Below are 26,384 nucleotides of genomic sequence, written 5' to 3'. Positions count from 1 at the left end.
GAAAAAGGAAGAGAGAGGAAGAAAAGAAAAGAAAAAGAAAAGACTTCTTTTTAAGAAAAAGTGAGTTTCTCTCACTTGATATTTTCTTTATATATTTTCTTATATTCCACTTGGTTTCCTTTATTTTTATTATTATGCAAATCAGTCAATAATTGTGCATTTTTCTCTTATTGATTTATTTATTTGATTCATATTTTGTTGTGTTTATTTAACATGATTTTTTATAGTTCTCCTTATTTTAATTAGCAAGCTATGAATCAACTCTAAACTTATATTTTTGTTTACCCATGCATTAATAATTCTTTTATTATTATTTTTATTTTTGTAATTTATAGAAAATCTGAATTTAGAGCATCTAAAAAAAAGAATAAAAATAAAAATTCAAGTTCAATATACTTTTTCAGACCATCGAATCGGATTCGACGGATTGCATTGCATAAATATATTTTCACAGAAGAACTTTAAATCATGTACAAACAGTTTACAATGATTAGAAATAATTGTCCTTAGAAATATTTTGCTCATGAACTATTAAAATTATATTTACTCCGAACAGTTTTTGGAACACCAGAAAATAGGTGCGGCGATCAAGTCCTCTGGGTTGAAAATCCCTAAAGCGTAAATAGGTGGGGCGATCAAGACCCTTGGGTTGAAAGTCCCAGAAACCCAATTGGTACCTTTTGGAACATCTACCGTACCCTTTGAGTGGGTGAGCATGTCAGGATTGCAAAAGGTTCCCACTGCCAGGTTCGGTAGGGTAGTAGTTTGACCAGCTAACGTACAAATGGGTCCCTGACCAAGTGCCCTTTGGATGGGTGAGCATGTCATGCAAGAGGTTCCCATTGTCAGGCTAGGTGTTGTATTGGCATGGGTGTTGACCAACCGGTGTAAACTGGCCCTGGTGTTAAAAAGAATAAACCACACCTTTTATTATGGAGTATATCATATGTTGATTTCATTCATTCATGTTTCTTTGAATTTACGTTGAAATTTGGTGTTTATTAGATCTCCTCATTTGTTGTTTTACCTAAATAGATATTGTATCTTTTAATACTTTTATTCATGTTATATGAGGTTATTTTGAAACCTGTGTTGAGATTACTCACTAGGCTTCGCAGCTTACCCTGTTGGGATTTTAAAATTTCAGGATCAGGATCACATGGAGGAGCTTAAAGAGATTTTCTTTTATTTATTTTGTTTCTTTACCATTTTCTAAATAAGTGTAATGAACATTTAGTATGACAACATTACGATGATATGTGTTTGATGATAATCTTGAATAGTCGGAACATGGACATTTTTCTTTAAATAAATGTTTAATTATTAAAATTTTGGATTGTTATATTTTATGAATGAGGTTATTTTGTCAATATATGCGTGGAATATGAAGTGTAAACATACAAAACATAAGTCATGCCTACGGGTACGGAATCAGGGTCGGATATACCCAGGTGCCGGATTTTGGGGCGTGACACTCATTGATCAATTCTTCAAGCAACTGAACAAGGCTTCAATGTCATCAAGAAATGCGTCCAATTTGTCCAGCAACCAAATTCAATTTTCATGTAAATCTTCAATGTCATCGACTCGCGTTCGATGTCATCAAACACTTGCTTTGATGTCATCGAAAGGTCATCGATGACATAGACAATGAAGTTCAGATTACGTAAATTTCACAAGAAAGATTAAGGCCATGAAATTAAAGAAAGTAGAGATGGTTAAACCCGAGGAGACCATTGTTTGTGGAATTTGTGCTAGTAACATACACTTGACATAGGAATGTCCTGCAATTTGTACATTTCAAGAGTTGTTAAATGAGCTATGAACTACTATCAACGACCATTCAATAGTCCCATATCGAACACATATAATTCTAGTTGGAAAAACCACCTAAATCTTAGTTGGAGGAATGACCAAACTGCTAATCGTCAAGGTGTTCTTCCACCAATTCTCATTCAGAGAAGACCCCAAGAGGATCCGTTTCAAAAGCATATGAAAAGTTATGGGCTAATCAATCGGACTACTTTACTAGCATTCTAGGACCTTAGTAAGTCCATTTAAAGATTGGAATCACATAATAGTTAGGGAGATATGAGTTTTTCTAGCCCAACCTCTACCTAACCTGGAACCACAATGCGAGATAAGTGACCCAAGCTCTTTAAATCAACATATGAAACAAGTTAAATCCATCACCACTCTTAAAAGTGGAAAGATGATTGATAAAAAATATACCGATGAGGGTTGAGGAGCCTAAGGACTCGGAAGAATCTAAGAGGAATGATGGACTTAGTTATGCTATACATGAGAAAGAAACGAAAATAAAATACAAGTTGATCACTCCATTCCCTCAACGGTTGATTTCACCAAAACCTATCTATCACTTAGGAAATTTTGGAGGTGCTTAAATAGGCGAAGATCAATATTCCTCTTTTGGATGCCATTAAATAAGTACCCTCATATGCCGAGTTCTTAAAAGGTCTACGTATGGCTATGAGATGACCAAACATTCAAAAGAGAATATTTCTAACTGAGAAAGTGATTGAGCACACACTACTTGACTTGGAGGTAAACATAAATCTGATTCCTTACTCGGTTTACGAATAGCTTAGCCTCGATGAATTAAAACCCACTATGACTACACTTCAACTTGTTGATCGTTCGATTCATATACCAAGAGGAATGAATGAAGATGTACTAGACCAAGTCAATAAATTCTACTATCTAGTATATTTTATTGTTTTGGACACACAGCCCATCATTGATACAAGCACTCAAATTCCCATCATCCTAGGCCATCCATTTCTAGCCACTTCAAAGGCCATCATTAATTGTAGGAATGGAATCATGAATTTGACTTTCGAAAACATGACATTAGAACTTAACATCTTTAACATGTGCAAACAACCCGAGGATGTTGATGATACTCATGAAATGAACATAATTAATTCATTCATGAAAGATACAATACTTTTGACTCTATACTCTGACACATTAGAGACATGCTTGGCCCACTTCCCTGATTTAGATGATGAGATGATTAGGGAGATGGATGCCTTACTTGATGCGATGTCGGTACTTAAAACTAATCAGTGAAGTCCACAATTTGAATGTTACCCCAAACACAGACAAAGCCTCTACCATCTAGTATCAAGGCACCGAAACTTGACCTAAAACCATTACCTGCTGATCTTAAATATGTTTACTTGGGTCAAGATGAAACATATCCAATGGTGATTTCTTCTCATCTAGATGAAAAACAAGAGAGTATGCTTATTTCTACTCTTAAGGAACACAAAGGAGCCCTTGGGTGGACGATCACGGATCTCAAGGGAATTATCATTGATTTGTACTCATCGCATTCACCTCGATGATAATGTGAAAACTACTAGACAACCACAATGTCGGCTAAATCCAAATATGAAAGAAGTGGTCAAAACTGAGGTTCTTAAGTTGTTGGATGTGAGTATCATATAGCTTATATTTGATAGTCAATAAGTGAATCCAACTCAGGTGGTTCCCTAGAAGTCTAAGATCACCATCGTAGCCAATGCAAAAAATAAATTCGTGCTAACCATAGTTATAACTAGGTGTAGAATGTACATTGACTAATGATTTTGGATTCTATATTATCAATGTTCCATCCTCATACCTTTGGATTTCACACATATATGTTGGATTGCACATAATGTTATTTCCATAGAAAATTTGGGGTTTGGAATTTTTAAAAGATTCATTCACGCATGTTTTGCTTGGGACTAACAACTTACTAGTTGGAGGGTGTGTTGAGTGTGAAACATTGCATATTTCTCCCTTGTTATACCTTAGTTTTGTTAACATGAATATGCTTAATTGATCTATTTTCACATATTTTCTCTTGCGAGATGATTTTGAGAGCTAAGGAGAAAAGGATACTTAAAGAATGGATTTGATGCTTAAAAGATTACCGAAGTGAATATTGGATCTCTGGAGGTCATGATTGAAGATTTCTAAAGTTTAATATTTAAGAAAACTATGTGAAAAAGGAAGAAAATCAAGATTGAAAAGTGTAGAAAATCATATTGCTAAAGATTGACTGTTTGATGCCATCGATGATACCTTTGATGACATCGAAGGAAGTGTTCAATGCCATCGAAGAAGGGTTCGATCCCATCGGAGTGCTCGATGACATTGAACTATTTTGATTGTAATGTAAAAATCATGAATTTTTTATTTTGGTCGTTGGACACTTTGAAGCATTCTTCGATACCATTGAGGAGATGTTTAGTGACATCGGTGCAATACGCAAATTCAAAAGTCAGTTGCTGACAGTTTTCCAATTCAACTCAAAATCTTTAATGGGACTTCGATGCCATCGAAGCTACAGTAACCACGAAAAATTGAGTTAGATTTGAAGTCTATCCGATCAAAGCCTATATAAAGGGGTCTTCTGAGTTCTTCTAAGCATGAATTAGGGTAGAAGGAGTGAAGCAAGGAGTTCTGGTGCTTTAAGGGGTCTTCCATCCATTTCAATTCTTCGGTTCTTATTAGTTTTTATGTTTTTGTTTAAGAGTTCTAGTTTAATCATGTTTATGGTTGACTAATCTGTTAGCTAGGGATAATAGATTTACAATTACTTTTCACAACAATTTTGATGTTAGATTAGTCTTTAGTTCTAATTATATGGTAGTTCAGAAATCGTACAAATAGCAAGTTCTTGTAGGTACGACCTCAACATCACCGAGTTATTACTACATCGCAGCCTACACTTGGGGTTGGCAAACAAGGAACATGCCAATCGAGTGGTTGCATGATTAGTGTGGTTGTCAACATATCCTAAAGCTTCGTAAAAGCCTCTTAGCATGAGTTAGTCCTTTGAAATGGGACATCTTTTTGAAAGAGGTTACTCAATGGCCTAGAAATTTGACTGAAATCCTTAATGAACCTTCTATAGAATCTCGTGTGACCTAAAAAATAGTGAATGTCATGTATGCTTTGCAGAGCTGGTAAAATAGCAATCAAATTTATTTTGACCTTTTCCATCTCAATTCCATTAGATGAAATCACATGTTCAAGTACAATTCCCTTTTTAAGCATAAAGTGGCACTTTTCCCAATTCAAAACAAGGTTTTTCTCTTCACACCTTAGTAAGACCAAATTTAAGTGCTCAAGGCACTCATCATATGAACTACCCAAAATGGAGAAGTCATTCATGAACACTACCAAAAAATGGCTAACCATACTTGAGAAAATACTGAGGATGAATCTCTAGAATATCGAAGGAGCATTAATTAGTCAGAATAGCATCATTTGATAAGAAAAGGTGCCAAATGGGCATGTAAATGTGCTCTTCTCCTAATCTTCTAGGGCTATCTTAATCGGGTTGTAGCCCGAGTATCGGTCTAGGAAGAAATAGTAGGAATGATTGACCAAACCTTTTCAAAATTTGATCAACAAAGGGCAAGAGAAAGTCGTACTTCCTCGTGATGGTGTTCAACTTCCTATAGTTAATGCACATTCTCCAACTAGTGGTAACTCTAGTTGGCACAAGTTCATTATTGGCATTGGTGACGATGGTGATTCTAGACTTCTTGGGTACCACCTGAGTTGAACTCACCCATTAACTATCATATATAAGGTAGATGATACCCACATCAAATAGATTTAACACCTCCACCTTAACCATATTCATCATACATGGATTTAATTGGTGTTGTGGTTGCCTATATGTTTTGGCATTCTCTTCTTAGTGTATTCGGTGAATGCAAATCAGGGAGTCACTTCCCTTGAGGTTCGTAATAGTCCATCCTATGACACTCTTATGATTCTTAAGAGTAGTAATTGGCTTACTTTCTTACTCATCATCCAAGTGGAAAGAAATCACCACTAGATATGTGTCCTCTTGATCTAAATAAGCATATTTCAATTCATAAGGCAATGCTTTCAGGTAAAGCTTCGGTACCTTCATATTAGACGATAGAGGCTTTGAGTCTGTGAGGGGTAATTTTTCAAAGCATGGCCTCCACCGGTTAGTTTCGAGTACCGGCACAGAATCTAACAACATGCTCACTATGTCTAAAATCATGTAGTTGTCTGAATTTATAAGCTAAGTGAGACAGTCTTCTAAGGGATCAGAGATTGTAGTCAATATAAGATCATCCTCCACGAGTGTATCAATCATATTTGGCTTGTGGATTTCATCTACATTCCCTAATTGTTTGCACATGTTAAACACATTTACCTCAAAGGCCATGATCCAAATAGTAGCATCCTCACTCCATTCCAGTAATTGATTATTGCATTTGAAGTAGCCAGGAATGGACGTCCTAGAATAACTAGAGTTTGAGTGCTCATTTTTATAACTGATTGTGTATCTAAGACATTAAAGTCTACCTGGTAGTAGAACTTATCGAATTGGACAAACACATCCTCAACAACCCCTCTTCATATACGAATTAAGTGATCAACAAGTTGGAGGGTCATCTTGGTCATTTTTAATTCACCAAGATCCAATTATTCATATATTGAGTAAGGAATGAGGTTAACGCTTCCCCTTAAGTCTAGCAAGGCTTGTTCAATTCAGAAATTCCCTATAATGAATGATATCATAGGGATACCTACGTCTTTATATTTGGGGGAGACTTTTGTTTGATAATTATGCTTACCTATTCCATAAAAAAGGGCATTCTTTTACACATTCAAGTTTTTTTTTTTACAATGCAAAGGTTCTTAAGAAACTGGGCTCACTATCAGCCTGACCAATAGTTTGCCAATACCTATCCGCCATGTCGATAAAGGACATATTCCTCGAGCTGGTCAAACTCAACCTATCTACACCCTTTCTCTCCAGGTGGGTAAAGTCACATCCCATTCCAACCGATCACAACACAGTGGGAGACACGACCTCCTAGTATTCGACACATGGCTGCTCATGTATCCACTTGGTCTCGACATTGGAACATCCTCTTGGTACCATAAGGGTTTAGGGACTTTCACCCAAGGACATCTATGGCGCCCCATGTCTAGAACCAAAACATTTTCGGTGTCCAATCCTTCCATCCACGATATGCCTGTGGAGGCTATGACCCTGATGTCGCTAGGGTGTACAGTAATCATGTCACATAAATGCGAGATGTATGAGTCATACTATCCAGTCATGCAGCAATCCTATGCATACCGCGTGCTCATATGGGGCAACTCTCTCTCAGGGAGTCCCAAAAACAACCAGCCCAATGGCACATGTTATGATCAATCACTCTTCAAAACAAGTAGGCAAATGATGCATATGGGCATGTATTATGATGTTCTACTAGGCATATCCAACGGTGATGTTGTATTCTCCTATAATCAATCGATGGCCTACATGGCATACTTATATCAAGGATGAGCCTAAGTACAAAGAGTGGGTTTCCTCACCCTCTCCATCACGTAGTAACTGGACTTCCTATGGGGCCCAATAAGCATAGATGGGCTTTATGGCTTGGACAATTTTATAAGACATGGTGGAATCACTATCAATAATGGGGGCCCAATGGTTTGGGTTAACCCACTAAGAGAGGATGAGAATGGGCTTAACAATGGGCCTAGGGAGGTTTACAATGTGGACATTTAACCACCATTACCTCCTAGAGTGCAACCTGATATGGAAACTATCTCACAATGGGACCCATGGCCCTTAAACTAGCTAGAAAATGAATGGGCAGTATACATATTATTTCATTCATCATGGTGGGCCTCTTGGGTAAACCCATAAACCTTATTCATCATGGTGGGCCTCTTGGGACAGCCCATATAATTAGTAAAATAGATGAGTAGCATACATAACACAAATATCATAATGGGCCTCATGGGGTAACCCATATAATTCAGAAAAATAGATGGGCAACACGTGCAACACATACATCATAATAGGCCCTCATGGGGCAACCTATGGCTAAGATATATAGATGGGCAGGGTACATGCAAGACATGGGCTGACTTGTAAGGCCCAATATGATGTATATGTTGTATGTATCCTTTCCACCTTCTAGTGACCCACATATAGTGGGACCCACCTCGTGCAAATTTATCTAGACCGTCCAGTCGTTTTAGGACATCCAACAGGGCTAGGACGCTGCTGGACCAGCCATCCAGCAACAAACCCACCCTGATGTATGTGTTGTATTCATGCTGTTCAGCTGGTGGGGCCCCTTGTGATGTGTTTGGTCCACCATCGAGTATGTATACCATCTAGACTGTCCATTTGCTAGATGCCGAGCAGGCCCGGGACATTAGGTGGGCTGGATGTCGAGCAAGGGCCTTACTGTATATTTTATATTCATGTTTTCCATTGATGTTATGCATGACTCACCTTGATGTATATGTTTCGTACACTTTGTCAGGCCATTTTTTAGGGTCGTGGGCCCTATTACTATGTAGGGCCCACCTTATGTACATGACCAGCCAAACTATCCTAATTTCTAGATGTCCAGCAGGCCTAGATGGGCTGGACGTCTAGCCATTAGAGCCCACCTTGTTATATGTGATATATATGTTGTCCACCCATTTTCTGGAGCACATGGGCTGACTTGTAAGGCCCAATTTGAAATGTATGTGTAATGCCCCGAACTTTTCAATACTTGAGCATTGAAAGTTCTCGAGCGATACCATGAGATTTAACGTAATACGTGCATGAGTAGGATACCAAACTAACTATCCAAACCTTATATCTACTCTATGACATGAACCTAATCATTGGGAATGATTTCTGTTTAATAGATCAACCCATTAACTGTCGATTTTGAGACAAGACTATCCATCATGCAATTTGACGTGTGTGCCTTCCCTTAAAGGAATTGGTGAATAACTCCTTATCCATAATAATTTAGGTATAAGTCCTTTTGTAAAAATTGTTTGAAAAGGTGCATATAACCATGTAGAACCCCTAGATTTCACAAAACCCTCATATTAATAATAATTATGAAAATGCCATTAGCCTAGACCAATGGATTCTAGATCATGTGGTTCCCTCAATCCATTTAATGTGAAAATTTTCACCATTCTTATAAATCTTAAATCAACCATACACGTCAAATTTTAGTCTCTGAATCATAGTAAACTAGTTACTTGACCTCTACATCCATCCATACACTTATCAGATCAAGATTATGACCCGTTCATCATGTTCATCACCTATGAGTATGCTTAATGCACCATCAGAACTACGATATAAGAAACTTACACATGTGAACAAAATACTCTACTCTGACAATACACATACTTTACCCCTAATCACTCTAGAAACCCACGGTATGTCCATCCATTTACTAAACTGACCATACATTCACCTACATACATGGATAGAGTTTTAATCATCAAGTCCCCTTATTTTTAGCAAGTCATCTGACCATCCATCATGTTTGGATCTGCCGAATGGGCCACCTGAATATTAGGATGAATCGGTTATTTTGAAGATCCTAGAAAATAGGTCCAAACTACTAGATAATACTACAACTAAACATATATAAACATCACATTAAAATCCCAGAGTAGTATAATCCATTGAAGTGGTATCTTAGTCGTCTGTAAGCGATCAAAGCCTAAACTCAGGCATTAGAAAGAGCATGAAAAATAACAAAAGTTGGTGAAATTTCATCCCTTTTGCATTGTGCAGCTAGGAATACGGACTTCGGAAGTTGCAATAAGGAAGAAGGGCATAATTATAATTATAAGACCTGAACTTGTATATATAGCCATGTTGCAATCAGTTACATGTGAGGTTTTCACGATAAGCATCACCTACACATTAACTAGTAGTGTGGCCCACCTAAGGATCGGATGTACTTCATATTTTGGCTCCTGGCCTAACTTCTCTCCACAAAACAAATGAATAGAGTGGATCTTTCAAAAAACCATCAGAATGGACCCCACCTCAACAAAATCGAAAGGAAGTGGATTGCGTAGTGAGTAACCTAGGTTACATAGGTTCATGTACGTTCAAAGCACAGGGAGACATCATCTTACCAAATGTGCTGTGGCCTGCCCACGGCTCAGATCTAATTCATAGTTGGGCCCATGGCACAACAAGATTAGCTTAAGCTAATGGATGGAGTGGATCACCCAAGAGACATCACAAGTGGACCCCACCTTCCCCAAACATTCCCTAATCCAAGAACCGCATGCAAGAGACGTAATCGACCTCTCAACATGAATGCCGCTTCAACAGTGGACATTGGCTGATGGTATACCCACTCAAGACTCAAACCTACTTCATATCATGCCTCTTAGGGAAACGCATCATGAAAAACCCAATGGATGGATCGAATCCCCTAGACATCCATGATAGGGGACCCCAAGGACTCTGGCAAGATCCAAAGATAAGGAAGTTCCACCCTCTACGCTATAACAATCCCCATGAAAGGAGTGCAGAAAGGAATCCTCTGTGAGAAATCCTCCATTGAAGCCCTCTTACGTAACTCCTTCACCAGATCCAAATCATCTAAACATCACTCGTGAGAATTTCGATTCTAACTGGGAGTTTTAGGAAAGCTAAGAAAGTAACCCATGTTAACAAGATCACTGAGTTTTGTGAACTCGGACTTGCAACAATATGTAAAAGAAAGAAATAAAAGAAAAAGAAAAATGGGCGACACCAAGATTCACTGGACCTATAGAAGAAAACAATCTAGACCCTCGATCTTATGGCCTAGTAAGCATCAGTGTGTCAGTCTAGACCACTCAGAAGAAGTGGTTCGAAGAATAGAGGGCAGGAACGAATTCTATCATTACAATGATGATAATCTTCTTCACTTAAATGTTGATCATAAATAACAGAGCTTATACCATTCCAAAAATCCAATCCATTCACCTAATGGCCCAACCGGATAAGATATGATCTCCAAAAATATAAAAGGAGGAGATCTAGGAGGATAGAAATTGTAGAAACAACTAACCATTCACCTACGCAACGACAATGCTGCACATAAGATTACACAGTCAAGCTGCGTAAACAGCCTCCAGAAGATTCGAAGACTATCTATATAAGACAGCTCTCGGTTGCATTAGGAAAACAGAATGGGATAGAGAGAGAGAGAGGAAGAGAGAAACACACAAAGAAAAAAGAGGGAAACTGGCCCAACAACCAGTCTCTAAGGAAGCTTGGGAAGAAGATCTCGGCTGTACAAAAATCCGATCCTACACCGGTCGGTATGCCGCTTTAAGTTTCTTTTCTTACTCTTCCTTTTTCCTTATTTCCTTTTCTTTTAAAGAAAGCTCCCATACAGCAGGTGGATGGGCCTAAGCTTGACAAAGTAAGGCCACTATACACGACTTGCCTCTGTATAACACGAATCTAATGCCTTATGGGTATAAATTCTAATTAAAGTTTAAATTTAAAAACAGGAAATTAGGTTAGGATCTACCTTAAGGGACATCGCCAAAGAATAATAAGCTAAGGTGAGGGTTTGATCCTTTAAGCTTACAGTAACTTAAGTTGATTTATTTATTTTACCTTCTACGATATTCCTATTATTTCATCTGGCTTCTTTCGTTCCTTTTACGATATGGATTATGTGAGACTCGTATCCTAGCCCGTACCATAGGTTTCTGCGGTCCTCCCAATTGAATTTCGGTAACATGAGATTTGTAACCGGCGTTTGGCACGATCCTGAGTCGCATCCGACATTTCAAAGTCGGCTCGACCTGAGACTTATATCCTTGCGACCGCGCCGTCACCGTAGTTCCGATGCCGCATCTCATGCGTTGAGGTGATACCCAGGCTAGGAGATGTGGACCATGTTCTGTTCGAGGAAAACGTTGTGCTTTGTAAAACCTTAGAGAATCTCTAATCAAATCAATCTCATCAATCACATCACTAGTCAAAGTAAACCACCCAACCCTAAGTACAACCACCCTCCCTAAGGTCAACTCTCTCTCTTACAACCAAGTGCACCCATCACTCGCCCATCACTTACACCCATCACTCTCCCATCACTCACACCCATCACTCACCCATCTCTTTATCTATCTTACAACCTCTCTCTCTCTCTCATCTCTCCCTCCCTCATTCTCCAAGCAACCCACGTCCAAGCTTCCATGAGAGAAACTAGTATGGCCCACCTTCCTACCTCCCATCTCCACCATCTAAAGATCATCTCGACCATTGAAATCGTTCCCTTGGAGCTCTAGAAGCTATAGGCGGAAGAAGAAAGAGGAGATCAAAGGTGGGTGATTTTATTTGTTGATTTTGATGATTTGAGGGCTCACATATGGTGGGACCCATCTTGATGTATGCATTGTATAGGGAGGGCCCATAGTTCGGGGTCCCTCCCCTCCTCACGTATCTCTCTCTCTCTTATGATGATGATGATGAGAATGATGTATGGCCCACCTGATGTACTTGCATCTATGCCGTCCAAGGCCAGCAACCCACCTTGGTGATGCATTTATCCACGCCGTCTGTCTAGCAGGTAGGATCATATGGCTGTTTATTCTGGACATGCCTGGACAAAGGGAGATCACAAATATCAGCTTTATCTAGAACAATGGGCCACATTTGTGGCCCACCTTGAAGATGTGTTGATCCATACCGTCCATAGAAGCTAGGACGGTGGGTCCCATGCAGTGAATTGCTACTGGATGGATGTCAGCAAGGCTGTACGTGATATATGCATACCATCCAGTCATTTGGAAGTGGTTTGGGGCCCACCCCACACGTGTTACACGTGTGGGATGGGACCCACCTTGATATAAGTATTCTATATCCACCGTCCGTCTATCTACCCTAGGACGTTGGGACATCTCCCACTTTGACGCATGTGTTATATACACATCGTCCATCTATTTTTCTATGAAAAGGGGCGCACCATGATATGCATGCTGTATAGCCACGTCGTCCATGTGCTAGATGTGTGGACCCCACACGTGATGAGTGGGTTGATCCCCACCGTCCGTGCAGTGGTCCCCATTATGAATTACGTATTTCATTCACACCGTCTAATGGTCTGGATGGTGGGAACCCACCGTGATTTATGTATTTTATTCCCACCGTCCATTTGGATAGTGGGTACCATGGTGATGTGTTTATCATATCTAAACTGTTCATCCATTTTACTGATGGTGGGGCCCACCTTGATGGTGTTTGTATTTGTACCGTCCATCTATGAGTGGCCTAGATCTAACAGTTTTATGGACCACACCTCAGTAGCAGCAGCAGGGCCTACCTGTTTGTTCAGTGGCAGCAGGCCCACCCATGATGTATGTGTTGTTACTGCCAGGCCCAACAGATTGGGGTGGGTGCTTGGGTTCGGCCCACCTCCTAAATGACCCACATACAAGTGAGGCCCACCTTGATCATATGTATTCTGTAACCACATCGCCCTTAAATTTCCTGAACATGGGCCCACCATGCTGCTCATGTTTTAATTACATCGTCCGTCCATTTTCTAGATGTGGACCCCACCATAACATATGTATTCTATCTACACCATCCAGTAGCAGCGGGGTCCACCCGATATGTTTCATCCATGTGGTCCAGTGGGAACCAAGCCCATTATGGTGTATTGAGGCCCAGATATGAGGCCCATTATGATATGTTGAAGGCCCATGGACATGGCCCATTATGATGTATTTGAGGCCCAGATTTGAGGCCCATTGTGATATGTCAAAGGTCCATGGACGTGACCCATTATGATATATTTGAGGCCTAGATTGGAGGCCCATGGGACGTGGCCCATTATGATGTATTTGAGGCTCAGATATGAGGCCCATTGTGAAATTTTGGAGGCCCATGGGTTGTGGCCCATAGTGATGTGTGTTAGGCCCATGTGATACGACCCAATTGATGTATGAGGCCCTTATGTGAGGCCATGGGCCTACTATATGTTAGGCTCTATGTGGGCAACTCCTTGGGAGCAATGTTGGTTAAATGTCCACATTAATGGGTGATGATGGTTAAATGTCCACATTCGGACCTTCCCTTAGGCCCTTGTTAGGCCGATTGCCGATTTTGATCATCAAGGTTGATTCCAATTATCGAAGCTGATTATCAATACCGATTATTGGTGCCGGTTGTCGATACCGATTATGAGTATGGGACAGTATAACATCATGTACGTGCCCATACGCATCATCTACATGTTTATTATGAGATGTGGTTGACCATTGCATATGTTATTAGGTAGATTGTTATAAGACTCCCTAATAGGTGGAGATTGTCTCACATAAGCGCACGGTATGCGTATGATTGATGTATGACTAGATTGTATGACTCATGCATCTTACATTGTGTTGTGATTACTGTACACCCTAGCGACATCAGGGTCGTAGCCTCCACAGGCATGTTGTGGATGGCTAGATGGGACACCAAAAATGTTTGGTTCAAGCATCTGGGTACTTTGGATGTCTATGGGTGAAAATTCCTAAACCTCCATGACTAGGAGATGCTCTAACGCCTAGACCGAGTGGATTATATGAGTGCCCAAGTGCTGAATACCAGTAGGTCACGTCTCCCACTGTATTGTGGTCGGTTGGGAGGGGGTGTGGCCTTATCTGCCTGATTCGTAGTGGATAAAACTAGGCTGAGTTTGACCAGCTCATAAATGGGTCTACTATCGATGCGTCGGGTAGGTATTGGCTGACTACTGGCCAAGCGAATAGTAAGGTCTCTTCCACTCACCTAGTTGAGTGCGATGGGGTGATAACCTGGTTTGGAGTTTACTAGACCCCTATGATGATCCCAGAGATGTACAGCATTGATACGTGGACTTATTGGGCAGGAGTTGCATACGCATTCATTCACTATCCACTCGAGATAGTGGTGCGCAACTAATTGTTGTGTACCTTCATAATGGCAAGGATTTCGGTTGAGGCACGTGACTAACCTGAGATCAGGAGTCTACTACATTGATTCTAGCTATCCAAATTTAGGTATGAGACTGGTTTGGATAGAAGTTCCTTGTGATAGACCTCATAGCCTACAATACTACATATTATCATCCCGACTTCACTCCAGCTTAGTCATTTCATTCGCACTGCATATTGCATTGCATCTGCAACATTTAGCATTTTGGGTTGCCATGTTTCTGCATTGATATGGCCGTTAGCATTCATGTCTTGAATCGCATAGCCTTAGTACAGTTGATGACACTCATGGACTTACTAGTGTATTTTTGTTTACTTTGATATCATATGATTCATGATCTTGTCAGCATTTTCGCTTACTCTGATATTATAAGATTCATGATCTTATTAGTATTTCTGCTTATTCTGACATTGTATTGCATACTTGGCACTTACCTTGTGCACATACTTTCACCACCCTCCAAGCTTTCTATAAGCTTATGCACGATAGATGCGTACAGGTGGCATTAGGTCGCAGCAGCGTTGAGCTTGGAGCGTACAGCGGGCTTTTGAAGATTTAATTTTTGACAAATGTATTTTTCGTTCAGCACTGTATTCAACTGTTTATATTAGTGGATATGTGATGATGATGTTGCCTTTGTGATTTGGGTACACTTGCGGTTATGCTTCTTACGAGACAAAAGTACGTTGGAAAATCCTCCTTATAGGATTACATGGGTTGCCCCATGAGGCGCATTATGATATATGTGTTGTATATGTTGCCCATCTATTTTTTTGATTATATGAGCTATCCCAAGAGGCCCACCATGATGAATGAGGTTTATGGGATGACCCAAGAGACCCACCATGATGAACGAAATAATATGTATGCTGCCCATTCATTTTCTAGCTAGTTTAAGGGCTATGGGCCCTATTGCGAGATAGTTTCTATAGCAGGCTGCACTCTAGGAGGTAATGGTGGTTAAATGCCCACGTTATAAACCTCCCTAGGCCCATTGTTAGGCCCATTCTCATCGTCTCTTACTGGGTTAACCTAAACTGTTTAGCCGCCCATTATTGATAGTGCGTCCACCATGTCTTGTAGAATTGTCCAAGCCATAAAGCCCATCTTGTGCTTATTAGGCCCCATAAGAAGTCTAGTTACCACGTGATGGAGAGGGTGAGGAAACCCACTCTTTGTACTTAGGCTCATCCTTGATATAAGTATGTTATGTAGGCCATTGATTGATTATAAGAGAGTACAACATCACCGTTGGATATGCCTAGTAGAACATTATAATACATGCCCATACGCATCATTTCCCTACTTGTTATGCAGAGTGATTGATCATAACATGTGTCATTGGGCTAGTTGTTTTTAGGACTCCCCGAGAGATGGAGTTACCCCATAAGTACACGTGGTACGCGCATGATTGCTACATGACTAGATAGTTTGACTCATGCATCTTGCATGTGTGTGACATGATTATTATACGCCATAGCCATATCAGTGTCGTAGCCTCCACAGGTATATCATGGATGGAAGGATTGGACACCGAAAATGTTTTGGTTCTAGACATGGGGTGCCATAGATGTCCCTGGGTGAAAGTTCCTAAACCCTTATAGTACCAAGAGGATGATACAACGTCGAGACCGAGTAAATACATAAGCACCTGTGCACCGAATACCAGGAGGCGACATCTCCCACTATTTTGTAGTCAGTTGGAAGAGGGTGTGACCTTACCTACTTAGAGAGAAGGGGGTATAGCTAGGTTGAGTTTGACCAGCTCGAGGAATGGGTCCGCTATCGATGTGCCGAATAGGTATTGGCAGACTATTAGTCAGGAGGATAATGAAGTCTCTTACACTCACATTAGATTGCACGTTTGGGGGAGGGGTAGTCAATGTGTAGTGCACTTGACCCTTATGATTGTCTAGTGAGGAACTGTACTGATATGTGGATCCAGTTGAGGACTGGTATGCTCATGTTGCATCTTGTATATGACATTTGTCTACATAGGCCTTACATCGCATAGCCTTGGTATGGTTGATAGCATTCATAGACTTACTAGCATTCTTCCCATTCATGGACTTACCAGCATTTTCTTATTCATGGACTTACCAGCATTTCCACATTACTCTGATATATACATATAATGTATGTATGTATGTATGTATGTATGTATGCTTAACACATATATTGCGTACACACTTACACCACCCTCTAAGCTTTTTATAAGCTTATGCATGACTGTTGGGCATAGGTGATGCTAGGACACGACGGCACTAAGGCAGGAACATGCGGCTGAGCTTCTGGAGTTTTGTTATCTATCTTGTATTTCTCTTTCCGCATTGTACTCTAAAGTTTTTTTTTTATATTATAGTGGATATGTGGTGATGTTATTGTTTGTGGGTTATGATTATGGTTACGCTTCTTGGCAAAAAATAAAAATAAAAATTCATGTTGAAAATTCTCCTTGTAGGATACTAGGATAAGAATCCACTATATGGGTGCTGGGTGCCGAGAATGGGTTACTACAGAGGCTGTCAATGTCGTATTCGACGATCTGAAATTTTGTGAGCCCAATTTCCAATTTTGGGGTGTGATAGTATGGACAGTCAGGTTGTTGGCCCCGTTGGGGCGTTGGATCTACTCCTAGGTTGGGCCCAAGGCTTGCTGGATATGGAGCTATGGATAGACAGTGTGCACATTTCTCATACACAGCAAGGTGAGGTCCACATGAGTGTCCCACCAGCTTGAATTCAAGTTGATATTTGTATTTTCTAAACATACAGGCTTGCTGGATGGTACCAGCAAATGGACTGTCTAAGCTAGGTAGGCCCACTCCAGACGTCCTCCCCTTTTCACTGGATGTTTCAAACGTACATCAAGGTGGAGTCCACATGTCAGTGGGCCACCCCACTCCAATAAAAAATTGAGTTGAATCAAGATGATATTTATTTTTCCCTTCTCATTAATGCCTGCATCTAGACAGTAGCTAGTCCAGAGGGTCATGGCCCATCTGGTCATGATTTGGAGGGTCAGATGATGGCGGGGATAGATACACACCACATACATCATGGTGGAGTCCATATTGTAAGACTCGTGCCCTAGTCCGTACCGTTCCATATGCTTCCGCGATCCTACCGGTCAAATTTTGGCAACCTTCGCACCATATCTGACGTTTGCACGCGATCCTAAGCCAGGTCCCGCACACCGACGTCGGCTCGATCCAAAACTTGTATCATAACAACCGCGCCGTCGCCGCGGTTCCAACGCCGTGACTTGCGCACCCAATCGATACCTAGGCTAGGAGATGTAGGCCAGCGTTTGTTTCGAAGAAACGCTGCATGTCACAAATATCGAGGGAATCTCTACGATATGTCCAATCAATCAATCAATTAATCAATGTCAAGTACAAGTCAAGTCACACCTTACCCAAGTACAACAACCCATCCCTCTTTCTCCACAAAGTCAACTCTCTCTCTCTCTCTTCACCCATTCCTCTTTTTCCAAAATTTCAACCCAACCCATACCTTTCCTTACATCACCCATCACCCATCACACCTCACCCATCCATATCACTCCCATCCTCTCATTTTCTCTCTAATTTCTTAAATCTCCCAAGCAACATCCCACGTCCAAGCTTCCTCTCTCCCAAACCACAAGTGTGGCCCACCCTCTCATCTCTCATCCACACCATCAATCTTCCATCAACCTCCATCAAAAGGCAAGCTAAGGAGCATTGGAGTCTAAGGGACCAAGAAGAAGGAAGATAAGGTGGGTGATCTACCGTTGTTTTCAATTTTAAGGGCCACATGTTGTGTGACCCACTTGATGTATGTGTTGTATCAATGGAGGGCCCATAGTGGCAGGGTCCCTCCTCTCTATCACCGTATCTCTCTCTCTCTCTCTCTCTCTCTCTCTCTCTCTTTCTCTCTTTCCATTGTGATGGTGTGGACCCCACTAAAATGTGTTATATCTACTTCGTCCACCAACATCAGAAGGTATGACCCACCCTATTACAGGTGATGATCCACACCATCCATTATTTAGATGGACCCAATATACCATTACTTCTATATATTATATATGATATATATGATATATAATATATTATATATATGTATATACATGCAGGTGGGCCACGTGTATGTGGGACCCACCATGAAGTTGTAGCCGTCCAGCGTCTCTGGACGCTGGGCTGGGGTGGTTAACACGGATTGTGTGTAGTTACAAGGTGTGTACTTTCAAGCTAACAAAAAAAAAGGGGGCTTTTGGGATGGGCCACGCATGCAGGCCCCACCTTGATGTATACATTTAATCCAAGCCGTCCATACTCTTCCTCAGATCATTTTAGGCGTTGAGCCGAAAAATGAGATTGATCTGGTTTCCTGGTGGGCCATGGTATAGGAAACAATATCCCTACCATTGATATACTCCCTGATGCTCCTGTACATCAAAAAACCACCCAATATTGGACTCGATGGGATTGTATCGAGCCACAGGGACCATTAGCTGGGTTGGATTCGTCCGAGGTGGGCCCCACCTACCAAAAACCATGGATTTTTATTTTTCAAAAAAAAAAACAACGCAGTAGCGCTGCCGCTGTCAGTATGCAGCAGGCGCTGCCTGTGGCTGACGAGCGGGCGGATGGGTTGGGGCTCACGGCCCCAGCTGTGGGCCCCATGTGATGCGTTTCGAACATCAAAACATGCATTTGGTGGGTCCCTACGGACCAGCCGTAAACGAAACTCAGGCGGGCCATACCATCTAAAATCATGTGAAGACATGCCTAAAACATATAAAATCATTTGGTGGGGCCTACCTGAGTTTTGGATGTGATTGAAACTTGATTTGGACCTCTAATTTTATGGGACACATATAATGGACGGAGTAGATCTGGTTAATGTGGGTCCCACCTAGGAATAAATAAATAAATAAATAAATGTATATATATATATATATATACCTTGATGTCCAGAGGAGTCTGGACGTCCAACGTTAAATAGGGAGGGCCCCCTTGGCCCCAATTGTGGACCCTACCATGATGTATGTTCCACATCCATGTCGTTCATTTAATAGGTCCCCTTTTATGATGCGTTGGTTCCAAAAATTAGTCATAAACAGTTCTTGGATGGCCCACACCATCACCTTTCATGCGGTGGTAGGCCAAGCCACATGGAATCAACTGCTGGGGTCCACATGCAGCTTGGATCCACCTGAAACTCGGTTTGGACCCTTAAATTGGTGAGACACACATAATGAATGGGTTAGATTTGTGAACTACATCATGGTGGACCCCAGGACCGCATAACCGTACCAAAAGTTTGGTTAACAAATAAACATTATAGTGGCTCTATCCATGTGACCTTTCAACAGGGTGGATGGAAAATGAACGTTTCAGTGGGCCCTTGCTCACGTGACCCTATCAACAAGTTGGGTGGCAGATAAACATTACGGTGGGCCCCAGGTTGGATAGAAATAAACATTTTAGTGGGCCCTAGTTCCTTGTGACCTCATCAGCAGGTTGGGTGGAAAATAAACATTATGGTGGGCCCTACTTATGTATGTATTGTAAACCACACCCTCCATTAGTGTGGGCTCCATCATGATGTATGTGTTTCATCCAACTGTCCAACCATTTTGGAGATAATTTAAGGCCCATTGTTGTGGCCCATCTTGATGTATTGGTGGTCCTTGTTGAGACCCACCTTGATTTGTATTAGGCCCATATTATGAGGCCCATTGTGATGTATGCAAGGCCCATGTGACTAGGCCCATGTTGTGCATTTATAGCCCGTCATTGAGGCCCACCTTGATATGTATATATGAGACCCATGTATGAGGCCCATTTGATGTACTGGAGGCCCAAGGGTCAAGGCCCAATAGGACGTACATAAGGCCCATTGTAATGTAATTCTACCATGGTATATGTGTTGATTTTGTAGTGGGCTACACCATGGGAGCAATGATGGTTTGACGTCCACATTGAATGGATAATGTTGGTTAAATGTCCGCATTATAACTCTCCCTAAGGCCCACGGATAGGCCCATATTTGCGGTAAGTAGGCCGTCTACGCCCATCTCCGTCATACACAGAGCCCATCTCTTTATACATGTTTAGTATAGATCCATGATCCATGATCATTCGCATCATATGTATACCTAATGTGAGGAGTGACCGATCATAGCATATGCCTTCGGGCGGACTGTTTATGGGCTCCCTGATAGGCGGAGTTGCCCCATATAAGTGCATGGTACACGCAGGACTGTTGCATGACTGATAATGTGACTCATGCACTTACATTTGTGTGATTGTAGTTACTGTATGCCCTAGCGACATCAGGGCCATAGCCTCCACAGACACATCGTGGATGGTAGGATTGGATACTGAAAATATTTGGTTCTAGCATACGAGCGTCATAGATGTCCCTGGGTGAAAATTCCTAATCCCGATGGTACCAGAGGATGACTCCAGCATCGAGACCGAGTGGATACACGAGCGCGTGAGGGCCGTATACTAGTAGGTTGAGTCTCCCACTGTGTCGTGGTCGGTTGGAAAGAGGTGTGACCTTACCCGCCCGAGTGAGAGGGCAATTTCTAGGTTGAGTTTGACCAGCTTGAGGAATCGGTCTGCTATCGACGAGCCGGGCCCGATATTGGTAGGCGGATAGTGAGGCCTCTTCCACCCTCCCAGTTGTGCATCCGGATAGGGGCGGCAAGCTAGCGTAGAGTGTACTTGACCCCGGTGATTATCCATACTGAGAACCGCACTGATTTGATACTCTAGTGAGGAGCTGCATTGATATGTGGATGAAGATTGACATGCTTGACTTACATTTTGTATCACATGGCCTTGGTACGGCTGATTGCATTCATGTACTCATCACCATGATTCCGCATTTCTTAGACCTTGCATCCTGAGCACACTCATATTGCGCACACACTTACACCACCCTCTAAGCTTTCTATAAGCTTATGCACGATTGATGCGTGCAGGTGATGCCAGGTCGCAGCCGTAGCATAACAGCAGCAGGAGTGTGTGGTCGAGCCTTTGGAGTTTTTGCTATTCACATTATCTTGTATTTCCTTTCAGACGCATTATAAGTTTTTTATCATAGTGAATTTTGTGGTGGTATTCTTGTGGTTATTATTCATGGGTTATGCTTTTGGTTATGCTTATTATGAATCAGACTGATGATTATAAATCATCCTTGTAGTGTCCCAGGATCGGAACCTGGTGAATGGGTGTCGGGAGCCGAGAATGGGGTTCTTTGGAGGCTCTTGGCGCTGGATTTGGCGATCAAAAATTTTGTGAGCCCGGTTTTCGAGTTCGGGGCATGACACATATGGTGGGCCACACGGCCTTAGACTAGGTTGATATTTATTTTTCCCCATCTAAATGAACCCGTGAGACTGCTAGATGTCCAACAACATGGACAGCAAGGGCGTCCTTGCTGCTGGACGGCCCAGATTCCTCGCACATCATCAGGTGGGCCACGAAAATGGGAAAGAGAGAGAGAGAGAGAGAGAGAGAGACGGTTGGGAGAGAGGGAGAGAGAGAATGAGTAGTGGAGGGGCTCCGTCACTATGAGCCCCTTGGATACAGGCATACATCAAGATGGGTCCCATCCTTATGTGGGCCCACAATCATAAAAATGTTAAGGGTGGAAATCCAATTTCCACCACAAACCTCATGGTGGGGTCTATGGAGAATGGCCCCACCATAGATACATGCATGCAAGACACGGTGGGCCATTGGCCACACCTAGGGACCAAGATGGGATCCCACCATTGATTAATGGGTCCCACTTGCCCCATGCTAGAAAATGGAAAGATTTACCTAAGGATGCACCCACCTTTCCTCCTTCTTCCCCGCTAGTACTCTAAAGCTCCTATGAGGCTCCTTCAATGGTGGAGATGATGATCTAAGGGTTGGATTGAGTGGGATTAAGGGTGAAAGAGGACTTGAAAAATGTGAGGTTTTCTCTACTAGCTTGGGACATCCAAGCTCTCTCTTGGCTTGTAAATGAGAAAGAAAGGGATGAAGAGAGAGGTATATGTAAGTAACGATGAAGTTGTAAGAGAAATCATGATTTTGTAAGGTAATTATGAGTTTGTAAGAGAGCATGGTGAAGAGAGGGCATGCTTATCATCGTGACTAGCAAGCATGGGGAGGGCTAGGGTGATGTCACCCTAAGTTAGGTAGCCTAGGATGATGTCATCCTCATGATGGGTTGTAGAGATTTTTCTCTACTTGGAAAACTAGGGTCCCACAACACACGATCTACGACCGAGATTATGCACGAGTCATAGTTCCTAGTCTAGGGATCGGATTGGCACATGAGACATGGTGTTGGAATCGTGGCGATGGTGCAGTCACAATGGTACATGTTTCAGGTCGAGTCGACTCGGATCTACAGGATGCGACTTAAGGTCGCTCGCAAACGTTGCCTACAGGTCACGGGTCGCTGAAATTCGACGAGGAGGATCGCGAAATCCTAAGAAATAGTGAGATACTAGGACAGGGGCCTTACAGTACTCATGCACCAACTCTTTTTCATATGGAGCGGTACTACGTCCATCATCGTCCTTAAATTAATTTGAATCCTTAGGTGTATCATCCTTCACCAAAATATTCTTATCAATCTCTTTTCAACTTCTAAGAGTAGTGATAGATTTAGCTTTCCACATGTGGGTTGGGAGGATTAGAATCACTCACCTCATATTCTCCTTTTGGGTTAAAATATGGTTGGGCCGGAAAGGTCATTTTCTCCATAATAATCAAGTGTGATTCAATCCTATAAACCAATGTTTTAAGATCACTTATAGCCTGCATGGTGGTTTGGTTAAATTGCATTTGGCCTTGGATGAATGCTTGCAACATGTCCTTAAGGGTCCTCTCTTGTGGCTACACTTGTGGTGCACTTTGTGGTGTAGGGTGGGGCCCTTAGGGAGGAGTGCTCACATTAGTGGTTATACCATTTTCCAACTAAAGTTGGGATAATTCGGCCAACTAGAATTATATGTGTTAGAATTAGGTGCACTAAATGGCATTGATAAGTGTTCATGGCATTTACTTGAGCTTGCAACACGTCCTAAAAGTCAGGCTTGTGGGACAATCATTCGTAAGGTGAGCATCACTCTCACATATGCCACAAGCACTCTCAATGGCCTCATTCATTAGTTGGACCACTTCCACCTTCCTCGATTTCATGGCCTCAACTTTTAGAGTGAGACCCGATATCTTAGCGTTAACATCAACCTCTTCCTTAAGGACATGTATTCTTCCTTTTTGTTTAGGTGCAGGCTTGACATTACTTGATTTATTCGTGGTGTCCCATAATCATGCATTTTTAACCAACCTATCAAAGTAATCCAATGCCTCTTCGGGATCTTTAGTCATAAACTCGCCATTGCACATCATCTCGACAAATTAGCACATATTTGAGTTCAATCCATCATATAAACAACTACACCAAATTTCATAACCATGGTGTGGGCAGGTGAGTAAAAGTTTCTTTAATATTTTCTATCATTGAAAAAAAGTCTCATCCTATTTTTGGGAGAAATTCATGATTGTGTGCCTTAAGGTATTTATTTTATGAACCAGGAAGAACTTTTTAATGAACTCCTGGATCATCTCAGCCCATGTGCTTATCGAGCACAGTCTCAATGAGTGGATCCATCACTTAGCTCCATCCTTTAGAGAGAAGAGAAATAAATTAAGTCGGATTACATCTTGGGAGACATTGTTGTAATGCAAGGTTGATACAATGTCATAGAATTCCTTGAGATGTAGATATGGACTTTCTAAATCAAGTCCATGGAATTTAGGAGTGACTTGGATCACTCCTAGTTTGAAGTTTAGATCACCTACATTAACGAAGAAAATCGTTCAAGAGGGATGGTAGTGTGCCTTAGTCTCATCACGCATCGTCCTAGTTAATGACATGTTAGGATGAACATTGACATTTTCATCAGCATGTGGCTCATGCTTAGTCATGTTTAGATCATTCAATCATAGTTTGGGATGGGACATGAGTACTTAGATATTTTCTTCCTCGATGGTAGATGAAGAGCCGGTCAAATAAACCTCCTTAACTTATAAGTCGCTGTTTATGGTCCCTTATCCACTTGGGTATGAACCACACATAGAAAACTAAGTTCTAAACCTAAATCTTTAAATAAAATCATAAAAAAAATACAAATCATATAGCAAATAAAATAAATTAAAAGCAATTAGGAGAAGAGAGGAATGAAGTTACCAGGATAGAAGAACTATGATTAAGGATGCTACAAAATATAAAACAGACACTGTTAGTAGTCCAGAAAAAAATCAATAAAGTAGAACTAGAACTTCTACAATTAAACTAAAAAAATAAAACCCAAGGTTAAATCTAGAAGAAAAACCCTAATATGAACTTAAGTATTCTCAGTGCCCCAACAACAATGCCAAAAAAATTGTTAGGCAATCCCAAGTGTAAGACTACGCTGTAGTAATAAACTGAGGAGTCTGAGGTCGATCCACAGGGAATTGGTGAGAGCACAACAAACATTAAAATATATTTTTTTTTAGTTTTTAATCCAATGGAAAAGGAATTAAAAGTGTTTAAAATAATTAATAAAAGCAACTAAGGATCTAGGAATTCCCAATTAATAGAATTTTCACTTTTTGAGTTGATATCTAAATTAAAATTGGATTCCAATTCATTTTAGTCGGAAGCCAGGGCAGTAAATTCAATTAAAAATATCCAACATAGATTAGAATTAAGATAGGTTTGATCTTTCATGAATATCTAAGTAATTAATCGCAGGAAATGAAATGCATTTATTGTACTTGAAAGCCACAATAGATCAATCAATTTTACAGGTTGATTCCTTCACCAATTGTAAGAATTCAATCACATCCAATCGCAATTTAACATGAAAAACTAATAACTTTCATTGAAATGAATTAAATATAAAAAATCAATCAGAAGGTTCATTCATTAGCTTTAGCTAAGAGATTAGAACATCACAAACATGATTAAACTAAACTAAAAGTGAAAAACATAAAAAATTAAAATAGAACTTGAAGTTTAGATGGAAGAATGGGCTTGAAAAAGCTTCTTTTCCTCAATTTCCCACTAATAAACCCTAAAAAGATACCTAGACACGTTCTATAGACTCCTATTTATAGTTTTGGGTAGCCAAGTTTCACACCGCCTTAGAAAAATCACAATCCAACTTTGAATTTATGCACTTGTCACTTTCATTGATGGCATCTCGCTGGCATCAAGCTCCCATTGAACATCAGTCAATGGCAATGAGACACTGCTTGAGAGATTGAGTAAAACCATAAAAACAGTTCAACAATAGTTTTTCAAAATTCAAGAGTTTGTTGATGGGATTGAAGCTTCTTCGATAGCATCGAGTAAAAACATAGAAACTGTCTAGCAACCTTTTTAAAAAATCCTAGAGTTTCTTGAATTAATACTGATGGCATTGACCTCCCATGGAAATCCACTTGATGGCATCAAATTGCATTGATGGGATGAAAAGTCTATGAATTCTTCAGTTTGCAACTTTACTTTGAATATTTAAT

The sequence above is a fragment of the Magnolia sinica genome, chromosome 7 (genome assembly GCF_029962835.1).
Source record: "Magnolia sinica isolate HGM2019 chromosome 7, MsV1, whole genome shotgun sequence".
In the NCBI taxonomy this organism is placed as follows: Eukaryota; Viridiplantae; Streptophyta; class Magnoliopsida; order Magnoliales; family Magnoliaceae; genus Magnolia; species Magnolia sinica.
This window is presented reverse-complemented; position numbering follows the sequence as displayed.